The following is a 12172-nucleotide window of genomic DNA, read 5'->3' on the forward strand; positions in this document are numbered from 1 at the left end:
TTCCTCCAACCCACCATCCATCACCATCTGCGGGCAAGCTTTCAGACTCTCTGCCCTCGCTCCCTGAAACTCCAACCCGGAGTCCCAACGCCCTGCTGTCTCCCTCCTCACGTTAATAAAATGTTGACAACAAAGGCAAAAATTGGCTCATGGGCTAAAACTAGGTAGAATTTTGGACTGTGCATTGGCTGGGGCAGCCATTTTGAGCACACACATCAAGGTCCCACATAAACCCACAAATGATTCCACATAGCTAATGGCCACACTGTTATTGGGTAAAAACACTAACAGACTATTGCTGAGGTCTTGAAATAACTTGAAGAAAACTCAGTTACACTGTTTTAAACCGAGATAAAGATAAGATATTCCATGTACATGCATGAAGAGAGTAATTTTGCAAGGCTGCAAGAGTTTCTTTTTCCCCGATATGGTAACAATCAAACAGCTTCCCTTCAATGACAAGCAGCGGGAGGGCTTTCTAAAGACAAGCTGCCAGATGGGTTTGCGGTAACAAGCAGGAACCATGCAGCAAAGGCTTCAGCCTACATTGAATCTATCACTCTGTCTATGGAGTTCAAATCTCTTCACACACACTGATAGCTTCATGAGTTCTTTAACATCCACCTGAAAAAGCAAATAAGACTTCAATTTAAAATCTTATTTGAAGTACTGCACCTCCAAAAATTGCTGCGCTCCCCCACCACTGCACTAGAATGACAGCCCAGGTCAAAATCTCCAACAAAGCACTTAAACCAAAAAATCGAGGGTTGTGGGGAGGACAAGTTTGCAGGGTTATGGGGTGGGATTGATTTGGATAGCTCTTTTCAAAAAGCCAGCAGACACGATAGGCCAAATGGCCTCCTTCTCTGCTGTATAATTCTACGATTCTATATCCCAAAGTGCTTCACAGAATATACTGTAAAATAAATTGACTGTACGTTTTGTGGGCTAAACATGGCAGTCAATTGCACACAGCAGTGCCCCACAAACAGTTGTGGATTGAGTGACCAAATTGTTTTTTTAAGAGATTATTATCAAACCCAGGTCCTCTCGCTTGCAAGGGGGTTGCTTTAACCACAGGACAAGACTGATATTCCCAAACTCTGCTTCAAACACCTCGTGAAAACTACACTCCAAACGTGCTTGATGAGCAGCCAAGCCATAAACCAAGGAGTTTTCCGAATTCAATCCCGTTTGTGCTGTGTGGGGGCAGCGGTTGAATCCACAATTGGCTTCAATGGCTGACGTTCAGGAGGGGAAATCAGCCAGGGCTTTGAGTTTCTGATTGTAACTCAGCGACCCCTGGTGCTCAGTTTGTGGATATCAGGCAAGAATTGGATTGACTTTGGTTTCTTTCCCCAACAGCCTGCTCACACTGCTATCCAGTCTCATAAATCCCGAATAGCCACCTAGGCAACATACCGGGGATTGAGGAGAGCTGCAGAACCATATCCCAATTGAAGAGAATAAAATGAAGCGGTGGAGGCAAATCGTTTCAGTAAATTGTAAGAGGAAATTACAGGAATTTATATGAAACATCACAGCACAGAAACCGGCCAACTAGTCTGTGCAGGCGTTCGCCTTGAAAGCCCTCCACGGCCTTGCTCCTACCTGCTATTGTGATGGGCTTGCACTATATCGAACAGTCCGCTCCCTCCACTCAGCAGGCCAACTCCACGTCCCCCGACCGTCCTTCAGCCTCTCTGCCTCACCCTCTGAAACTCCATCCCACAATCCCTTTGGCTTGCTCCCTCCAATGCCTCCTTCAAGGCATGTCTCAAGACCCTCTTCTTCAACCATGCCTTTGGCCACCCTCCTACCCCTACCATCTCTGACCTCTATCTCTCCCGATCCCAACCCCCTCCTTGGATCCAAATCCCTGACTATCCAGCACCTTGGCACGTCCTCCCGACTTGAAAGGCGCTAAACACATGTCATTTGTTGTTGGTGGTGTTGTTTTATACTCCTTATAAATCTCCAGCCCTAATAATGACCTTGCCCATAACCATTTATTCGCTTCTGCCTCATATAAGATAAACTTTGGATAGATTAGGTACATATTTGCTGAAGAAATTGATTGGAGGGCGTGAATGAGAAACAGAGCAGTGTTGAAATATCTATTTTTTGTTTCAGTTTTGTTTGCCTCAGATGGATAGTGATAGCCTTTTCTGCCTAATTTCCTATGCGTTCAGTAGAAAGCAGAGAAAATTGTAGGATAAAATTATTTGAGAACCAACATAAATTAAAGACAGAAGTGCAGGTTTTATTTACACACAAGGAAACAATGATCTCTTCAATGTTCTCTCACAATCTCCATACGTAACCTTACTTTACACTTCACATCCACTACCAACTCCCAGCCAAAACTACAACAAAACAATAACTTACATTTATATAGCAAATTTCACTTAGGATAAGACATTGAAGTGCTTTACAAAATAAGATTAGAAATAAAATTCAAATACAATAATAATCCTTACATCTGATATAGTGCCTTTCACATAAAGAGGACATCTCAAAGTGCTTCACAGGATTTACTGTAATCTGTCATGACTGAGTTTCTCCTAGTTTCCTGCCAAACAATCCTCTAAATAAAATTGTGGACGTTGCTGTGTGTTTATTGGCTGCCACATTTCACCTACAAAATACACATTTTACATTAACTCCTATGAAGCACTTTAAGATATCCTCCAGATATCAAATCCTAGGATAAGAATATGTATTATATTTTGCACTCTGCTAGCAAGAATCCCATCGTGTTTCTTGGAGTATTTCACAATCATGTCCATCAAGCTGTGCTGCCTATTCCTACGGCCTCCGTCTCTTCAGATGAACATTGATTTTCCCACCTCAGTGCTGATGCTATGCTAAAATAAGTTTGTGGACTGAGTGACCAAATTATCATTTATTATTTATTTGAAGGGATTATTACCCCCGGAGAGCAATCCGCCAATTGACTAACAACTAGATTCCTACTTACTGCTAGGTAAAGAGAGGCATGTGGAGTAAGAAAACTTACTAAGATTTGTCCAATTTTTCACCCTGTCTGGGAATTGAACCCAGATTGTCTTGCTTGTGAGGCGTGGGCGCTTGCTTCACGTCCCCGCCCTATCCACACCCCCATAGGCGGGCATCCTTTCAGCCATTTTGCCCTACTATCCAGAACTCCATCCTGGAATCCCTCCAACTTGCTTCCTCCATGCCCTCGTTCAAGGCTGTCTTGTCAGTTTGCCCTGGTTTTGCCCATCTTTCCCCTTTTCAGCCCCTCGGCTCCTTGGGTGCCCATCCAGCACTGTCAAGCACTTTGAGATTTTCCCCCTACATGAAAGGCGCTGTGTAAATGTAAATTGTAGTCTATTGTATCTGCGCACATAATATAATAATGATCCTTGCATTTGACATATAACAACTTGCATTGGTATAGCGCCTTCATGTAGGATAATGTCTTGAAGAGATTCAGCATCTATAGCATCTATAATGTCGATACATTTAAAAGTGCTTCAGGGTAATTTCTATCAACTGTAGTAACTGTGTATTTATAGGCAAATGTAGTAGCCATTGTGTATACAAGATCCCCACATGCCGATGGAAGCCGATTCGATAACAACTTTTAAGAGAGAAGTAGATAATTATTTGGGAAGGACAAGATTGCAGGGCTATGGAGAGAGCGCAGGGGAGTGGGATTGAATTGGATAGCTCTTTTAAAAGAGCCGGCAAAGACACGATGGGCCAAATGGCCTCATTCTGGGCTGTATAATTCTATGATCTATGATCTACTCTATGATCTATGCAGCCATGACGCAAATGGTCTTTTTACATCCTGCAAGGTTTTTGACCAGGAAACCTGGCAAATCTTCCTTCTCTTTTCCAATTATGCCACAGGATTTTTAACTCCTGCTTGAGATAGACAGATAAGTCTTGGTTTAAGGTTTCATCTGAAAAATAGTACTTCCGACAATGCACTGCTCCCTAGGTTTGTGGTCGTCTAGACTAAGTTCAAGTTTCTACAGTGTTAGATCCCACATCCTTCTGACCTGTACCTTTCTTGTACTTATGGAATGCCTACAATATTAGCCAAAGCCTTATCAATAATATTTCCTTACTTATTTCCTTGAGGTTTACAGTGGGGAAGCCATCTGGATCAAGTGCCTGAGGACATTTAATTCCTGGTGTTACTTTATTGCTTTATTGATCCTTCCATGTGTTACAGACACAGAAAACTTGGTCTAGAATTTGCTCACAGAGTCTGTGAAGTCCCGATGGGAAGAATTAATTTAATACCGCTGCTATCCTGATTGGCTCGCGGGTCAGGCTATGGCAACATCAACCTCCGTGGTTGCACCCTACAACTCACCAAGCCAGAACTCTGCAGCCCATGTCCTCTCCCACCACAAACTCTGTGACCCCATTTCCCTCACTCTCGCCCGACTCCACTGGCTCCCTATCGTTCAGAGGATCCAGTTCAAGATCCTGGTTCTCACCTACAAAGCCCTCCATGGCCTCACGCCATCCTACCTCTGCAACTTCCTAACCCCCTACCAACCCGCCCGCTCCCTCCGCTCAGCTGGCTCCGGCCTGCTCCATGTCCCCCGACCCACCCGCCCCACCATTAGCGGGAGAGCCTTCAGCCACTCTGCCCCCAACCTCTGGAATTCCATCCCCCAGTCACTCCGCCTCACCCTCCTCAGCCTCCTTCAAGTCCCGCCTCAAGACCCTCCTCTTCATCCATGCCATCAGCCAGCCCCCTTCCCTTCTCTTACCCCCCCAACCCCAGCTCGGGTCTGAAATGTTGTACTCTGTTCAGCGTCTTGGGACGTCCTCCCGACGTGAAAGGCGCTATACAAACGTAATCTTGTTGTTGTTGTATTCCCTGTACTGTATATTATTTTTACCAGGAAATCAGTAGCCCGAAATGCCTCACATCATTTAGGCTGTAAAGCATTGTCTTAAAAATTAAGATCACTTAAATTTTGATGCATTAAATCCAGTCTTAATTTGGAAGCTGGTTTTTCACAGTTCTTAAAAGGACCAGTCTTTTAAATTCTAAATGTAAGAAATTCTGTGAAGCACTTAAAGGGTTTCTCCTGATGTAAAAGGCGCTATAATAAAAGCACGGATTATTATTTTGCCTAAACGGTAAAACACTGCGGCCTTTGGTTTGTCACTCACATTGTTTTAGATTCATTTTGCTGCGTGTCTGCAGTATAGCTTTTTCCAATTGTTTTCTTTACTCCCCCAAAAGGCTATGGATGTTGGATCCGTTTACATTTTCAAGAGTGGGGTGGATAGATATTTGTTAAGTAAGGGTATCAAGGGATATGGGGCAAAGGCGGGTAATTGGAGTTGAGGTACAGATCAGCAATGATCTAATAGAATGGCAGAACAGGCTCCAAGGGCTGAATAGTCTACTCCTGTTCCTATGGGAGCAGACAGGCTGATACGCTGTTAGGTGGTTAGAGAGGTAGGAGAGAGCAAGACCGTGGAGGGCTTAGAAGGTTTTGTACTCGATTCAGTGAGGGATGGGGAGCCAGTGAAGCTGGGCAAGAACGGGGGTGGTTGCTTCCCGGAGCCTGGTGTGGGAGAAGACATGAGCTGCAGAGTTCAGTATAATCTGCAGCTTGTGGAGAGAAGAGTTGGGAAGTCCATCAAGCAGATAGTTGCCACAGTTATAGCAGGTTCTAGTTAGTCCAGTGGAGGGGATGAGCAGAAAAGTAGGGTAAGAGAAGGTCACAGAGATGCAAAGACTGAAGCGAGTTGTAAGTGTGGACAAAGATCTTGCCCAGTATTTGAAGCTCACACAAACCTCTATATGCAATAAAACGTAATTACGTTATTATCCAAAAACATTGCAAGAACAACTTATATTTGTGTAGCACCTTTCACATCGGGAGGACATCTCAAGATGCTGGACAGTTAGGGGTTTAGAGCCTGGCCGGGGGTTTCGATCAGGAGGGGTGGAGGACAGGGTGGGTAGGGGTAGCATAGGGCTAAATCCATAAATGTGATTTGCAAAGTTAACCTGATATCCTTCCTTCCTTACATGTCTGTGCAGATGCTGTAAATAGACGATGGGCAGAAGGTATAGTAGTGGGGGGGGGGGGTTGAACTGGTCACATTCTGTTCAGTGCTGGGAAGTTACACAGAGTACCTCTCTTTGCCCAGAAGGGGATATTCAGAGATTCACAGCAGGTACTACATCTGTGGAGCTAAATCTCACACAACTTCAGCCTTAAGGCCCTTTTATCTTAACATTTAAGATTGTGGAAAATTCTTAAATCCAGTCGCAGCCTGGAAGCCAAAACTTTGTAGGAACTGCAGAAAACCAATCTATAATCCTTGCATTCGATAGTGTCTTTCTCATCGGGAGGACATCTCTAAGCACTTCTAAGGATTTATAAACTCTGGAACATTCCTTCAATCCGTTCGCCTTGCCCCCTCCTTCCCCATCTGCAGGTCGTGCCTGAAGATCTTTCTCTTTGACCTGCCCCCACCTCGAGCTCAATGTCAGGCTCTGCCACTGTCAAGCACTCTGAGGCACTACCCTGTGTGAGGGGTCCTACATAAATGCAAGTTATTGTTATAATGACTGTGCATTTTGTAGCTTCCAAATTAAGACTGAATTTAACCATTTCCCACCATTTTCCAATATTATTGATATACAGAACTATAACTTTTAAGGCAATGTTCTTTGGGCTAAGAACCGATCAGGAGGCACCTGTACAAACTAAATGATTATTGTAAGGACCTACATTAGAACAATTAGTATTTCAGATTGTTGTTCTGTGCAGGAGTTAGTTGCTTTCAGCTAAAGTGGCAGTTGGAGGAGCTACTACTATCCTCAGTCTCCATTGGTGAGGTGCGGATGACTGAGATTTCTAGAAACGTACTCCAGAGAATATTAATGTCTTGAGTAAAGAAAAAGGGATAGAAAAATATAATTTAGGGAATGCTCATAGTAATTTCATTGTTTCTATATGTTTTTGTTGTCATTTTACTTTCAGTTAAAAAGTGTTTTCCTGGAAAACGATGCTAAAAGACATAGAAAGAAATAAACATATGATCCTGATCAGGGAACACTGAGAGAAAAGATGATCCTATTTTTGGTGCTCAACTTGTGCCTGTAAACAACAGAAACAAGCGAATTCCTTGGTCAAAGACCTACCAGTTTGCTAGCAGATTGGTTTTCTGTTTGTGTTTGGGAGGGATCTCTCAGAAATTGCTGAGTGTGTTACGTTGGTAGCGTTTCCACGTGTCAGACACCCGCCCAAGCAAAAATGGCGGTAGTAACTTTCCTAAATTGGCACAGTGGGTGGTGGTAGTGGGTGAGGAAACTACTGTCTGGATAACACTCGTGAGGAGATCCTTAACCAGATGACAATGGTGTGGAGACTTTTATCCAATAACAACAACAAATTGCATTTCTATAGCACCTTTCATATCTGGAGGATCCCCCACATGGTGTCCAGGTGCCAATGGCGAGAGGGGGCGGGAGAGGAAAGCTCTCAAACATCACATAAGTCATTGAAAATAAACTGATATCTATCAAAAGATTAAAACCCGTGACAGTTAAATGTGGCGCTGGGGGTGGGTGGGGGGGGGGGTCTCAGATATATGAAGAGAAGTAAATGTAATCTTATTTTGTCAAGAAAAATAAAACAAATGGAAAGTCAGTTGGAGGGGGGATGAGAGGGGAGAGGGGGGGGGGAGGGAGGGAGGGGGGGAGGGAGGGGGGAGGGAGGGGGGGGGGGAGGGGGGGGAGGGGGGGGAGGGGGGGGGGGGAGGGGAGGGAGGGAGGGGGGAGGGAGGGGAGGGGGGGGGGAGGGGGGAGGAGGGGGGGGGGAGGGGGGGGGGGGGGGGGGGGGGGGGGGGGGGGGAGGAGGGGGGGGGAGGGAGGAGGGGGAGGGGAGGGAGGAGGGGGGAGGGGAGGAGGGGAGGAGGGGATGGAGGGAGGAGGGGAGGGGAGGAGGAGGGGGAGGAGGAGGGAGGGGGGAGGGGGAGGGAGGGAGGGGGGAGGAGGAGGAGGAGGGAGGGAGGGAGGGGGGAGGAGGGGGAGGGAGAGGGAGGAGGGAGGGGAGGAGGGAGGGGGGAGGGGGGGGGGGGGGGGAGGGAGGAGGGGGAGGAGGGAGGGAGGGAGGAGGGAGGGAGAGGAGGAGAGGGGGGGAGGGGAGAGGAGGGGGAGGAGGAGGGAGGGGGGAGGAGGGAGGAGGGGGGGGGGAGGGAGGAGGGGGGGAGGGGGGGGGGAGGGGGGAGGGGAGGGGAGGGGGAGAGGAGGAGGGGGGAGGGGGGGAGGGGAGGGAGAGGGGGAGGGAGGAGGGGGAGGGGGGAGGAGGGAGGGGAGGGAGGAGGGGGAGGGGAAGGGGGAGGGGGAGGAGGAGGGAGGAGGAGGGAGGAGGGAGGAGGGGAGGGAGGGGAGAGGAGGAGGGGAGGAGGGAGGGGAGGGAGGAGGAGGAGGGAGGGAGGGGGAGAGGAGGAGGGGAGGGGAGGGGGAGGGGAGGGGGAGGAGGGAGGAGGAGGGGAGGGGGAGGAGGAGGGGAGGGGGAGGAGGAGGGAGGGGAGGAGGAGGGGGAGGGGAGGAAGGAGGGAGGGGAGGGAGGAGGGGAGGGGGAGAGGAGGAGGGAGGGGAGGGAGGAGGGGGAGGAGGAGGAGGGGGAGGAGGGAGGAGGAGGAGGGGGGGAGGAGGGGAGGGAGGAGGGGGGGGAGGGGAGGGAGGAGGGGAGGGAGGAGGGGGAGGGGAGGAGGGGAGGAGGGGGAGGGGTGAAATCATCCCTCCTTTTCCAACGGCTCTGACTCGAGGCGAGGCTGGTGCGCAGGCGCGCCCGCTCCTGCCGCACAGAACAAAACACGAACAAAAAAGGCGGGAGAGCGGCCGCACGCGCTAAGCCCCGCCCCCGGGAGCCGGGCCGGCGGGTTGCACGGGTTGACGTCCAATTGGGCGGTTTTTTTTTATTTGTACTGCGCGTCCCCCCGTCCCCCCCCAAAAAAAAAGGCTTTCGGCGGGTGCCCTAAATTTTATTTTTTAAATTAAACCTGAAAAACGTCCCCCTCCGCATTTTTTTTCCCCTCCAGTTCCAAAAAGCGCGAACCTAAATCGGACACGTGGGGAGTGCTGCTGAATGTCGGGCTACTTTGGGCGGGTATTTGGGCGATTTGGACTACTACTTTTTGGAGCGAGAGGGAGGGAGGGAGAGAGGTGATGGGGAGCGGCTGGACGGCGAGACACCCACACACCCAGTCAGTCAGTCAGACAGTCAGACAGACAGACAGACTGACAGACAGGCGCTCCGGGAGCCGGGCCATGTGGCGCTGAAGGTCTGTAACGGGGATGTGTGGCTCGAGCCAGAACGAGCCGCCTGGACATTTGCAGCTCACGTTTCCCCGCCCTGTCTGGGACCTGCGTCACTCTTTTTAGTTGTGAGGAAAATGGGGGGAAAGAAACATATTTGGACGAGACTCAACTGGAAGAGCAAGTCAAGCTGGAGGGTCATCTGCCATCACCTGACAAAGCCTCCACACACACAGAGAGAGAGAGGGAGAGACACACACACACACACAGATGGGGGTTATTGGGACTTGTAGTGGGGAACCTGTAATGACCTTTGAATGGGAATTGGACAAATGTTCAAAGGGTTTTTTGTCTGTGAGTGAGTGTGTGTCTGCACTCATTGGGGGAAACGGACTGGAATTAGCGCAGAGGGACTGGATATAGTTCGCCACAAATTTGCACAGGAAACTCCCGATAACTCGTTGCTTCCAGGGGAAAAGGGCGCGGTGACGAGGTATCCGGAGCGGCGAGTTAGGCCAATGTATAAATACACACACACACAAACAAACGCGCAAACAAATAAATAAATGTGGCCGGGATACCGACAGCGTGACGACCCAAGTGGTAGTGACAAGTTGATTGAAGACGCCCCCAAAAAATTGTTATACGCACAGAGGATTATTAGAACGTAAGACGCTGACCAAAAATATAACTTGAAGCAGAATCCGTAAGAGGTTTTCAAAGGAAATCAAGTAAATAGTTGAAGAGGGAAAAATATCAAAGGGTGTGAAGAGAAAAGGACGGGGGAACGGGACTGATCGGAAAGCTCGGGGAGTACAGTCCGGGGAGAATGCAGCTGGCAAGGCTTGTTGCGCAGAGCGCCATCGAGACATCATTTAACACTCAGTAATTAAGGAACAAAATTCATGACACCTCACAACTCGTTCCTTGTGTTACTTGTCATAAGAACATATGAAAACAGGAAAAGAATGAGGCCATTGAGCCCATCTGTTCCACCAGTTTATGAGATCTTGGTAGATCTTTTAATCCTAATGTTCTGCCTTTTGACATTTTATACCTCAATCTCCAAAGTACATCTACCACTCAATCGTGTCCAACATGTTAAGGCTTAAGCAATGTTAAAAATTTCAGCCCTATGATTCTAAGCAGGATTCTTTCATCTTCATTTGCAGGTTTGTTTTGCTGAGTTGATCCCTTAGAAGCATTGCTGTCTAAATGCATGTTTCTGCAGGTTTTACATTTCTCTTTTGGCAGGGTTTCCAAAACAGGAAAAAATGTGGAGTTTTTGTGTTTTCCAAACTTTTGTTTGCAAATACAGTCACTCCACAGTAAATCCCGTGAAGCACTTTGGGCTGCAGCGCCTTGGGACGTCCTCCTGACATGAAAGGCGTTATACAAATGTAATTTGTTGTTGTTGTCCTCCCGATGTGAAAGATGCTACACCAAATGCAAGGACTATTTATTATAAGTAACGAAATAATTCTGTTGGTGAATAATTCAGTAAAATTTCTTTTGTTGGAAATGTTGTGGGGATCTAACAGTGCTCAACATGGCTGTCATATTTGTCTCATTAAAGCAGTCACTACCAGTGGCGGCCCATCTCAACTCTGTTCAACACCTACCTCTTTGACTGTCCCTTCGGTCATTCTCCTACCGCCCAACTTCGTGATTCCAACCCCCAGCTCGGGTGCAAATCCTTTACTGTCCAGCGCCAAAATGAAAGGTGCTTTTTTTTGGTCTGCCAGATGTCTGACACATGCGGAAACCCATCACCGTGCTTAAGAGTATCCAAATCACAGAGATAGATTGTTGGAATGAATTGTGCACTCTCCCTGAAGGGACGCATCCTGCTTATCTAATCCTGGAAAGTATTAGGTGAAGGTTGGCAAGACCCAAGGCATCGGGGACCCCAGTCTGTGCATTGGGTACTGCTGGAGCCTAACCAGCTAAAATCATACAGCTTGCTTTCCTGCTGCTTGTCCAGCTAGGACAACAACAACAACAAGATTGCATTTATAGAGCGCCTTTTATGACGGGAGGACGTCCCAAGGTGCTGGACAGTTGGGTCAGGACCTGAGCAGGGGGGAAATGGTCAGGGTGAGGGGAAGGAAGGGAGGGAGCGAGGAGGGGGTAGAGAGTCGAGAGGGGAGCTGAAGGCACGGTTGAAGAGAACCACCCTACCCGTTAGGGCTTTGGCTTGCAGGGTTAATAGGAGCTGAGTGGAATGACTCCCTGCCCCCAGTGACTGGTCTGCCCTTCCAGATCCTGCCAATGAGTCTATGCTGCATCAGCAGTGCTCTGTAATTCTGCGGACCTGCCTGGTGCTATATTAATGCAGATTGGTGTTGTTTCTATTGAGAACCGTAAAGGGCTCTCAACTTTCTCTGACAGGATAGCAAGATGTTACCGGGGATGCAATTTACAGTCCTTAGTAAACTCAGGCGTAACTTTGCGTACAGTGTAGGATTAGAGTTAGAGAAAGAGGCGTAATAGACATAATAATAATAACTATAGACGTAGAGGTAGAGTAAGTCATAAAGAAGCTGAGAGAGAAGGGACTCTCACAGAACGAAAGTGAGAGAATCACATAGAATCTACACCGCACTGAAACGTGCCCGAGTAGTCTATGCTGTCTTTACTCTACAGGAGCCTCTATCCATTCTAATCCCCACCTCCCTAGCATCCCGCATTCCCCTCTCTCCCCCTGTAGCTCAGTGGTTAGAGCACTCGCTTTGCAAGCGAGAGACCTGAGTTCAATTCCAGGCAGAGGGCGAAACCTTGGGCAAGTTTCCTTACTCCACACAGAGCCTAATAATAATCCCTCCAAAACCAAAAACAATAATAAATTGGTCATTTTCAATCTACGACTGTTTGTGGGACATTGCTGTG

The sequence above is a fragment of the Callorhinchus milii genome, unplaced genomic scaffold (assembly GCF_018977255.1).
Source record: "Callorhinchus milii isolate IMCB2004 unplaced genomic scaffold, IMCB_Cmil_1.0 Scaffold1, whole genome shotgun sequence".
NCBI lineage: Eukaryota > Metazoa > Chordata > Chondrichthyes > Chimaeriformes > Callorhinchidae > Callorhinchus > Callorhinchus milii.